The sequence below is a fragment of the Manduca sexta genome, chromosome 6 (genome assembly GCF_014839805.1).
Source record: "Manduca sexta isolate Smith_Timp_Sample1 chromosome 6, JHU_Msex_v1.0, whole genome shotgun sequence".
Classification (NCBI taxonomy): domain Eukaryota; kingdom Metazoa; phylum Arthropoda; class Insecta; order Lepidoptera; family Sphingidae; genus Manduca; species Manduca sexta.
Window position 1 is genome coordinate 8814928 of NC_051120.1, and position 12200 is coordinate 8827127.

The 12200-nt window shown below is 35.9% G+C and overlaps 1 non-coding gene across 1 annotated transcript; it reads right to left on the minus strand.

Annotated features, from left to right (window-relative positions):
* Positions 1–11551: 11551 nt before the first annotated feature.
* On the minus strand, positions 11552–11623 carry Trnaa-cgc. Its single transcript has one exon. It is a non-coding gene; the product is annotated as a tRNA-Ala (tRNA).
* Between the last annotated feature and the right edge of the window lie 577 nt (positions 11624–12200).

Below are 12200 nucleotides of genomic sequence, written 5' to 3' on the forward strand. Positions count from 1 at the left end.
TGCGACGAACTACCCTTGCGCTCCGAGTGTGCATCACTCGTTCGTGTGCGTGAGCATAATATTATCAATGACTGTGTGCGATGTTGCCGCTCCGACGAATTCTAGTATAGTAGTAGTGGCAAAAGGTGTGTAAAAATAAAATGACTATTTGAATATTTATTTTGTTTGAAAATTTTACTTTTTTGTTTTTGACCTTAGGTTAAAGTAACTTATAGTAAACTGCTTCTTTCAAGATGACTTACTCGCAGTTAAATTTAAGTCTAGGGTTACAAAATGACCCTGTATAATATAATATAATATCAGACTTGTATTATATACTGTCCCACTGTTGGGCACGGGCTTCCTCTACTACTGAGAGGGATTAGGCCTTAGTCCACCACGCTGGCCTGCCTAGTGCGGATTGATAGACTTCACACACCCTCGAAAATTCTTAGAGCGAATATCTCAGGTATGCAGGTTTCCTCCTTATGTTTCCCTTCACCGTTAAAGCAAGCGATAATTCACAAAGAATACACACATCCTTTCTAGAAAAGTCAGAGGTGTGTGCCCTTGGGATTTGAAACTGCAGACATTCGTCTCGGCAGTCCGTTCCACAACCAACTAGGCTATGGCCGCCTTTTGTAATTTATATAAAATCTAATCATCATTAGTACAATTTCTAGACCGCATTTATGCATATTATTAGTACTTATAAGTTGTCTCGAGATTCATTCGGAAAATTTTACCCTGCGCCACTGGTGTGTACACCGTTGTGTTCCGGTTTGAAAGGCATTATAGTCAGCGTAGTTACTGGGGATTGTGAGATTTAACATCTTAGTCTCAGAGTGACGAGCGCAGTGGAGTGCCACGCAGTACTTTGTAATTCAAAGTTTGAAGTTGCTATTGTTTATGGGCGGTCGTTTCTCATCACCAGGCAAGCGGCATGCTCGTCTTCTCATACAATTGTAATACAAAATATTATTAGAATTTGACAGAAGATCTAATATTGTGTAGCGTAGGGACTCGTTGGACAAATGACGCATTTAACAGGTGTCGACATTTTTTGGGGATCTTCAACGTGAAACTTCTTGTTGCTGATAATTGTGCAATGTAAAGTGTTTGAGCTGTGATAGATGAAGATAGATCGCTGTCTTTCAGAAGGTACACGAAAAAAACCGTTTTAAATGAAGTCATTACATTTATCGTAAGACGGTAAGGTATAATTCTAGATTTAGCGAATAGTACTTAAATGAATCTAAAAAACAATATTTAAATTATGAATGTATTTTTCTTTAATATAAAAACCTTCTTTTGTGGAGGCCTCTTATATTATTATTATTTTTTTTACAAGAACGCTGAGCAAAGCATTTAAATGTGTATATTATCCACATAATAGGAATATTACAGTGCGGTGTGAGAACAGGACTCCGATATAATCTTTTGTGTTCATAACTCATTTAACAGAGTCCTCGACATGAAAGAATTTTCGATTTACTGATTTCTCCCTTCAATGAGCAGGAAACAAAACGCGAATTTGTCATTTTTTAGCAAATAAACACGATATTTGTTTAGTACGAATGTAAACTTGGGTGTGGGGCAATATAAACTTTAGTATCGTAGTATTAGGATTTAAAATTGAACGCTGTAGCTAAATTATAAAATATCGAATATATACTGTCGAGCCTACATTAATCTAAAAAGACTTAAAAGAAAACAAAATCATTTTCTACACTATAATAGATAAACATTTCATCCCATAAAGTTGTATTTCAGTATTTATAAGCTCAATCCAATGATGCAATTAAAATGCATTCGATATTTATATAAAAAAACTGAATTTATGTTTATTAAGTTATTCAATTAATTTCGCAACCATGTAACGATGTGGGAAATGTTGAGATGGAAATGTTAAATATTTTTGTTGTAATTAAACACGGTAATTAAATTTTTCGAGTACAGCAATAACGTTTTAATTGAACAGATGCGGTAAAAAAATTCTTCGTAGCACATTGGGCCCGTAGCGAGAGGTTCGTTGCTTACTAATGATCCAGATGTAATCATCGTAGCTTAATCTGAAGTGCGTAGCTTGATAGAGCTGTAGGTACCTAACAATGGCGAAGGGTCCTGATTCCTATCGGCTTCACTTTTGTCATTTATGAAAACAAACTATTTGCAGTATGTGTACTTAGTATATAAGTCATGTAATGTGTAGTATTAAGTTAGTATTATGAGTGCAGTCTAATAAAGAGTCTGTAACCAATAACACGTCCCAAGTACATATATTCATCCTCCACTACATCTATATATATAAAAGAAAGTGGTGTTATTTACATTATTTATAACTCAAGAACGGATGAACCGATTTGGCTGAAAATTGGTGGAGAGGTAGCTTAGAACCAGGAGACGGACATAGGACTTTTTATCCACATGACATAAGACGTGGTATAAGAAAGCAAAATTTGGTATGCAGATAGTATAAGACCCTGGGAAGGTTATAGGCTACTATCTCGGGAAAATATATAGTGGGATTTTTATCCCGGAAAATTTGTTCACGCGGGCGAAGCCGCGAGCAAAAGCTAGTATATAAATAAATGATACAAATAAATAATTTATATTTCTAGCATAGTGGGTTAAAATCTAACTATAATTATCTACATTCTGTCTCGGCTTCCCTCTCGAAAAATTTTACCCTTTATTACCGATACCAATTTTTTTTATTCACTTCAATCAATAAATTAATACTATTATTATTATTCAGTAAATATCGCCGTCATATTATTTATAGTTTAATTAGAAATAATTGTCTAGTATTAAAATCTGAGCACGTTAGTTTTACGTAATAAAAAATCATACCTCGTAATTTTTGAGAGCATATATATTTGCACACGAGCAATTTGGATACTTGTAGCTCAGTGGGTGGCAGAGGCTTATAACATTAGAAGGACTCTGTGTCCATAAACACAATAACAAAGCCGTGAATAAGGGGTTGGACTTAAAAGAAAGCAACAAGGATTGTGTATGGTCCTCCAAAATTTTCAAACATAATATACACAAAAATATATTATATTAATATTATAGTCTATACTACGCATGTTGAGAGCGAGCCTCCTCTACGACTGAGAGGGTAAGGCCTTAGTACACCCCGCTGGCTTAGTGCGGTTTGGTGGAGTTCACAAACCTTAAAAACTCTTAAAGAGAATTCTCAGATATGTAAGTTCCTTTAAGATGTTTTCTTCTACCGTTAAAGCGAATTTAACAACAGATTTTGGGACCAGTCAGAAAAGAGGATGGCTCGTGGCGGAACAATGCTGATGTGGAAGATCTGGTGGCACAGCGCAACATTTGCAGCGAGATTAAAGCTTACCGTCTACTCTGACTTGACCATCTTCAGCACATGAGAGAAGATCGGAACGTAAAAGGTGCATATCTGAGTCAACCAAAAGGTCGCCGGCCCGTGGGGCGACCTAGATACCGCTGGAACGATGTGGTGGAAGGTGACCTGCACTATCTTCAAGCTAGTAACTGGCGAGAGCTGGCGCATTACAGAGACAGCTGGAGGACTCTTATTTCAAAGGCCAAGAATCACTTTAAGTTGCTGTGCCAACGGAGTAAGTAAGTTAAAGAGATTGATAAACAGTACACATGTAACTTTAAAAAGTCAAAGGTTTGGGTTTGGAACCTGCGGACTTTCGTCTTAGCAGTCCGTTCCCAATTAAGCTACAGTGCTCTTCAAGGACGCAAAATTTACTTCCTTCGACATTAAACATTCTAAATTCAATTCTCTGTATTTGATTGCATTAACAGCGATGTAACGACTTTCATTGCGGTTAAAATAAACTTGGAAACACTAAGTGAGTTGGAGTTTGCCGCCGCTGTCACCTTTGCTAGAATCCATTAGTCTCGATTTGACTTACCGCCGTTTGTTAAGGTGTTCCGTACCTTATTCTATTTGGTTAGGTAACGTTTTAATTAAGGCTTCCTTATAGAAAGCTCAGTTTATAAATTATGATAAATTTTCTAATTTATTTTGGTTTTGAAATTAAACTAATTTTCCGGATTCTATCATCAATTCAACCATTCTAGTTTTCAAATCTGAATACTTATACCACACTTCTACAAGACCGTCTTCACCTGAATTCCTAAAGCCACTGTTAATAGTCCTAATTTCTAAACAATTCCCACCACAAAATCAACTCTGGAATTGCAATACAAATACAATTATAACACATGCTATAATCCAATCACAGAACAATGCGTGAGGTGCAAGCGAGACCGCAATAACCACAGGGACTAATTTGGGCTTTGTATTAGATACAGTAGGATTGGCTGCATCCAATCTCGGTCAGTTTATACTGTCTCAATTCCACACCTGGAGATGCTAGCTCTGTGGTTTTGGGCCGTGTTATACGCGTGTGCGATTTTTATTTAATATACTGAACATAACAGTGAAGGAAAACATCGTGAGGGAACCTGCATACCTGAGAAGTTCGCTATAGGTATTTTGAGTGTGTGTGAAGTCTGCCAATCATGCATTTTTCCTTATTAGGTGTAGGTATAACACATCCCCAATTCCGGGCTATTGTCGTATATTGGGATATTTCCATACTCTGGGCTAACATTAAGCAAAGAAACCCAAACCCAGCAGCAACAGAAGTTATGAAAAATGATGACAATATAAATCGCTATCATCTCTGTCTCGCACCACAAGAAATTAAAATAGATAAGCTGTCAAGAGGCGTCTAGGCTGTCGCTGGAAACTGCGGTTACATTTATGTGAGGATAACAGAACTCAAAAGATAAATCTGTTTAATTGTGTTAGGTCTCTCATATGTGAGAGTTCGCTTGGCTAAGTACCACCGCAATCTCATTCCTACCGACAAGCAGCAGTGTGTAGTCACTGTTGTGTTCAGGTTTGAGGACATTGTAGCCAGTGTAACTACTGCACATTATAATACTTAATATCTCATGTCTCAGGATGGCGAGTGCAGCGGAATACCGAACAATACTTTGTAATTGAAGGTGTTGGTGTTTCTACTGTTTATGGGCGGTCGTATCGCTTACCATCAGGCGAACGGCAAGCTCGTCTTATTCAAAGCAATAAATAAAAAAGAAAATTTGTTTTGCATAATCAAGTTATTTTTCGCAAACGCTTCGGGCACTGGGTTGACACTGAAAAAAATCACAATATCCCTGCCGGACCTAGGATACAAACTCAGGACATCACAGTGATGTTGTACCACGCCCGCCACCCAGGCTGATATGTGATGGCAACAATCTTTCAGTCCTGAATATTTTGTATATGAGATTGTCAAGATTATAACATAGTAATCACTGTAAGATCAGGAATGTCTTCATCGAGACAAAAATGAATTTCGTTTAAGTAAGTTAATATAAATCCTAGGTCACCTAGAAATCGTGTCATTAGACGCAGAGGCGTATCCAGTGATGATAAATGGGGGTCATTTTTAATACTGGCCAGAGAGTTTGTAGCAAAGGACATATTTCACGATTTTTCTTTGTAGAATTCTAATATTATTTTCATAATTCTATAGACTAAAGCACCTATTAACGCGTATTTTTAATAATCAATTTCAAGCATCATTATAGGTATAACAATATTTCTAGTCTGTTTAGTTTATTTCTTGCCACTTTCGAGATATTCGCAAAAACCATCAAAAGCCCTTCAGCACACGTTTACATCTGTCAGATATTTTGTCTCTGAGATTAAAAACTATAATCCGAACAGACGTCTCGACGACTTCTTCTACTACTTCAAACATTACGAAAAGCAGAATTGTTATTTATCTTCAGAAATATTTTGTTCAATTACGAACAGACGTATTTGTATATAATTGTAGAAATAAAATGTGCAAATAAATTATTCAAACGTGTTATTATAATCTTGCGTTTGATTTAATTATAATAGACCAGAAAGCAGCCATAGTGTGATTGGGTGCAGAACGAACTGCCGAGACGAATGTTTGCTGGTTCAAACAGCAAGGGCACACACCTCTGACTTTTCTAAAAATTATGTGTGTATTATTTGTGAATTATCGCTTGCTTTAACGGTGAAAGAAAGCAGCGTGAGGAAGCCTGCATACCAAAGAAGTTCACAAGAGGAATTTTGAGGGTGTGTGAAGTCTACCAATCTGCTCTAGGCCAGCGTGGTGGACTAAGACCTAGAACCTCTCAGTAGTAGAGGAGGCTCGTGCCCAGCAGTCGGACAGTATATAATACGGGGCTGATATTATTGTAGATCAGAAAAGGAAAGGTTCAAAAACATACATAAACTGCCGGAGGTCCTGACCCTCTATTCTTGATCCTTAATACACACCTGGGTTATAACTTATACTCGATAGATTAAGGAGATTATTCGATCAGGTCACTTCGGCTTCGGTTAAGTCTAGCAAAAACTAACTTACGGTTGTAACTTGTGCAAATTATATTCTAGGCCTCAGAAACTAATAACTTTAATGGAATTACTTAGATTATGGTAATATTTTAAGGTATCAGTGATTAACTTGGTAGGTTCAGAATTATATTTAATAGCATAGTTATGCTAGCCGCTTGGATTATATTAATGTACGTATGCTAGAGTATCTCGGGTAGAATATACATTGAATATTTTTGCTATTAAACAGCACGACCAAATGTAACATTAAACATTATGAGTTAGTTATATGTAACAACTACTAGATGTCCTAATTACAAATAAATAAACATTGACGTATATTCTATAGACACGAACGTCCATATAAACTATTTGTTTAAATCTGAACTAAAATGGCAACCGAAACGTCACTGTTATAACCTATTTATTCACTTAAACAACAAATAATTTTACTTATTTGACTAATATTTTTTATTCAAATCCAGATTACACTTAGACTGGAGTTCTTATATCATGAGCGCCACTCCGTACACAACCACAAGCTGTCAATATTGACTATACTAAAGTCAGTTTGAATGGATTGCAGTTCAATTTTGTCGAACACAATGAATGTTCCGAACGCCAAATCTAGTACGTAGTACATATATCGATGTAAATAAATAATTAATAGATAGTTGCTACGTTTAATGAACAACGAACTAATTCGGTGTAAAATAACGTTATAAATAGCAAATAACCGTTATAGCAACTCGTTAACAGCCAATAACGTTCGTGACAAACTGTCACAGTCCAATAAAACTGTTAATGAGGAAATAAGTGACACCCCCCATTGCGTTACAAGCCACGTAGTCTCATAAAAGATAATGAAATCCGTTATTAGCTTGCTTACTCTGTCGTCTCCGTTATATGGGGGTTATGAATCCTTTTATAGTTATTAACGTTTTGTTTATGAGTCTGTTATTGGCAGATGTCGGTTATGATTTTGATACAGAGGTTTATTATATTGATCAGGTCCTATTATTCCCAAGTTCCAAGGTTAAGCAGAACATGTGCTTCGTAACATCAGGTGTAGTGAAGTCATTTTGCTTTGTATTGTTAACATTAACAGGGCATTGGCATTAAGCTGGCAGCAGATTGACGCTGATGAAAACTACAAAAGAACGAATGACAGTTTTTCATTCGTTTTTTGTATAACAAATGCAGAATCTAATTGGTAAAAATAATTAATGTAGCCTTCATTTGTATATTGGGACTAACTTGTTTAAAAACATTAACAGAACCAGAGGGTCGATCCTTCCAAGCTATAAACAAAGACATAACACTTTTTTTATCAATCGGTTAAGTAACCTCAAGCCGAATAATAAATATGCAAGCATATTGCCGAAGCACTGAGCCGTGCAGAGTGGAGTATACTCAATATTCACTGAAGGTAAAACTAAGTGCATTTTATTGTAAGCAAGTTTATGGTATGGTATTTTAGTTTTGCTTTTAATATATTAACATCATGTCTGTTGGGTAGGCAGAGATGCTTTGATTTACGGCTTTTTGTTACATCTCTCTTGGATTGTTGTTAGTAGGGAAAGCATCTTATGCGGGCGTCAGACTCCCCAAAATACTCTGATTGTGGAGTAAGAGATGACGTACATCATGTTTTGTCGGAGTATGTGCGAAGTAGACCTCATACTTTGAGTCTCAATGTGGGCTGTATAAATATTTTTTTATCGATTCCTGTAATGGAAGAGGGTAGTGCTTTATTAAAAAATATTTTGATAGCATTAAAAGTTAGTAGGCACGGGTAGAAGTGGACACTGGACATACGAAGCGATATTGTCGTGAAATAACGACCAAGTTCATTAAAAAAAGGCCACCGCGGTGTTTTATTTGGTAGGCCGTTGCGTAGGTTTAGTTGTATGTAGGTTAGGGACTCGGCCCGGCGGTCGCCCGAAGGTCATCATCAAATCCAGGCGGCTTAAAGCCGGGTCTTAAGGCATAGTGACCCCAACATAACCGCCTAGTCGCCCCCATGAAATCTAGGTGGTAGTCATAAGGCAATTTCTCCGCGAAATAAAAAAAAGTGTTGTTAGTCGATAGTAAATTGCAGTTAATATTCATAAGAGATTTTTTTTTTTTTTGTTATTATTATCTCCCATAGGATGTCTTCTGCTGCAAATAGGGTTTATTTGTTCTCCACCCTTCCAACCTTCAACTACAGATCGACAGTCAATATTATAAAAACGGTCTGGCGTCCAGTGGCTTCCTACGTCCTTTATTAGTTTCTCTTACTTCTCTACCCAAACTATAGTAGTATTAAATTGAGGCAAATTTTGTTGCAAAGGCATTATTTTTGATTAACTTAGGGTACATTTTATCCTAACGCAATATGATATAAAAAATCATATTTTTTTTACAAATTTGTACCTTCTATTTTGGATAGGATTAGTTTTTCGTTTTCGTACAACGTATATTCATAGCCCATCGAACGCATAATGTAATAAAAACATACAATAAATATATGTATAGAAGTTTTTTCTAAATTTCCCATGGGATCCCGAAAGGGAATTCATGAGCAACTTGTAAAAGGGAAATCGTGGCAGCCTAAAATCCACGACCGAAATGACTGTTTTTTTTCAAGTATTGTTGGAAATGTTTTCGGTATTTAATGAAAGCTGTTCTACATTCGCTAGTTTTAAAAGAGTTTTTCTGAAACTAGAGAGGAAGAAATCTTGATAGAAATTGATAATCACGGATTTAAAATTGCTGAGACAATTATATTATAGTTTTGTTGAAAAGTTTGCTATTGTTTTTCGTATCATTATATTGTATAAATAATAAATAGCATTTTACAAAAGAAAGCTACATTATTATTTTCATGCAAAATAAACCTTAAGTTAAAGTCTAGATGAATTGAATTTCAAGTATCAATAACATTCAACTTTGAATATGTACTCGTTGTTCATTCTGCCAATTTGCATGGTTCCGATCTCGCTTAAACGTTTCAAGGAATTACTTTGTGGTAGAATACAATAGAGATTCTTTTACTAACATATTCTAGGAAATCTTTCTTGTAAGGAATACTTATATAGAGAGGAAATGTTAGCAAAGAAAAAACATGTGATCGGTATTAATAATATCAGCCCTGTATTATATACTTGCCCACTGCTGAGCACGGGCCTCCTCTACTACTCAGAGGGATTAGGCCTTAGTCCACCACGCTGGCCTAGTGCGGATTGGTAAACTTCACACACCTTCGAAATTCCTATAGAGAACTTCTCAGATATGCAGGTTTCCTCACGATGTTATCCTTCATCGTGAGGAAACGTTTCACCGTTAAAGCAAGCGATAATTCACAAAGATGATCGGTATTGTGTACTTACAAAATTGTGTACGATCGGCGTGTACAGAATACGTCGATGCGACTGCAAATTAAAATTCACAGTTAAGTGTAAAATAGATTCTTAGTCAAGTGTAAAGTAGCCAGATAGTAACCACCGTACTCATGATGTAAAACCAGCCATTGTGTCCCACGTAAGTGTCGCGTTCCGGGATGTATGTGTTATTCTTTTTCTAAACAGGCCGGCATAATTATGTCGGCGAAGGGTAATCTTTTGTTAGTCTGCTCCGCTTACCATCAGGTGCAGTGGGGTCACTTTATCGAGTATATGAACAAAAGAAAATATTAATAAACGATTCCAATATCTATCTTCAATCCGATTCCGAAAATGAACCAAGCCATTTGTAAGCTTGTCAAAAATACCTTGTTCTGATCGGTCCATACTCATTTGTAAGCTTGTCAAAAACTTTGTTCTGATTAGTCCATTGAGATAGATCAAGTAAAGAGATTGGGATCGTTTATTGAAAATGGGCTGTAGTAAAAATCGATCTAGGACAGGATAATTTTGGAAGCAAGCCAAACTCATATTGGCACGTCGTTATAGTAACTAACTGCGCTTAGGAGGCACATCAGTTATGATGCAGCGTTTATCCGAGATCTTGGTTTATGATATTGTGGTTTATTGGTCAATCCGAGGATTATTGGTATAAATGACTAGCTTTTGCCTATGGTTCCGCGCGTGTAAAAAGTTTTTCTGGGATCCATATTTTTCCTGTATTAAAAGTAGCATATAGCGCTCAGGAGGAATGTAGCTCCTTATTAGAAAAAAAATCTAAATCGGTTTTGGATAAGCGTGTTTAAACAGACAAACTTTTCAGATTTGTATACAGGGTCATTTTGACATTGCGTTACTAAATGAAACCACATACTTACCTACTTGGAAACAATACGTTACAATAACTTACTTGCGCCTAAGACGTAAAATAAAAAAAGTGTAAATTTCGAACAAAATAAATATTAATAAAAAGTAGTTTTTATTTTACGCGCCCTTATGCCATATACTATTACTACTCTAAGAGAATTCATCGTAGTAGCAACATTATACTTTCAGTCAGAAATATACTCACGCACACGCTATATTCGCATTTAACTACAAAATGTTTAAAAAATCAGAAAACTAAAACCAGGTTTTTTGGTGATAATATTCATTATTAATGGATGATTTTTGGCACAATATCAGCACAGGTGAAAACGAGTAAGTATATGGTTTCATTTAATAACGCAGTGTCAAAATGACCCTGTATTAGTATAGATAAATGGCTCTTAAGTAAATTATCGTATCTTAAAAAATAGTGATATTCACTTTTTAACGTCTCGTTATGTAGGAATTGTTTACTACCAACACCCATTAAAAAAGTTATTAAATGATTGTTAATGAAGTGTATTTTCGTTAATTAACTTTTGAATAAAATGGGTTTGGCAGTAAACAGTACCTAGATAAAACGCTAAAATGTGAATGTCGCAATTTTTCCAGATACGATAATTTACTTAGGAGCCATCGAGATATAGCTTTAAAAGAAGACATTGTATGAATTGTGGAAATTAATATTATCCACATTTGCAAAGATTAACTTAGACAAATTACGACTGTTTTAAATAAAGAATCTGTGATCTGATTTCGATAATAAACCAATCAAAACAAGTCATTCGTAAGCATGTCAAATACTTTGTTTTTATTGGTACATTTCCGCGACGGATTGAATAAAATGATTGAATGTATTGAAAATGGCTGCTGGTTGATAATACTAACAAAAAACTACCTTACAAAATGATTTCATCAAATGGGCACGTGGAGGTGCTGGGACTTGAACCCAGGACTTTCAGCATGCGAAGCAGACACTCTACCACTGAGTTACACCCCCGGTAGGTAATCTGTCAAATTAATCCTTTGCATCATCAACCACTTTGAATTGTTGACTTGATTTCTTTCTAACATTAATAGGGCACAGGGCGATATTTCAACAATGTATCATTTGATGATTTCTTGTGTTTACGCGAATGTTAGACATGAATAAAACTATTTAGCGGATTTTATTTTATAGTTTTTTCCCGACGTTTCGAAAGTTTTCTTCTGTTTTTATGACTTTTCCGTTTACTGTACTCTGCTGTAATAATAAAAGAAGATAGTGTTATTAGGCATTATATAATTTAACAATTGATTATTTTGGAGTACTGCCTAGACATTGTATAATAAATAAACAAGCACACCTAAAGTGGATAAATCCCCTAAGAGGTAGGTAGAGGTAAAACCATGGCAATAAATTTTCGACATCTGTGTTCTATCCCATGATGTAATAGGCGACGAGGCTATCACCATAATATCGGGCACAAATTCCAGATTCTGGTTTGATACAGTGCAGAAAAACATACTTATGATTTTGCCGACCTGGGATTGGAACCCGGAACCTCAGAGCGATGCGGTACCGCGAACGTAATATA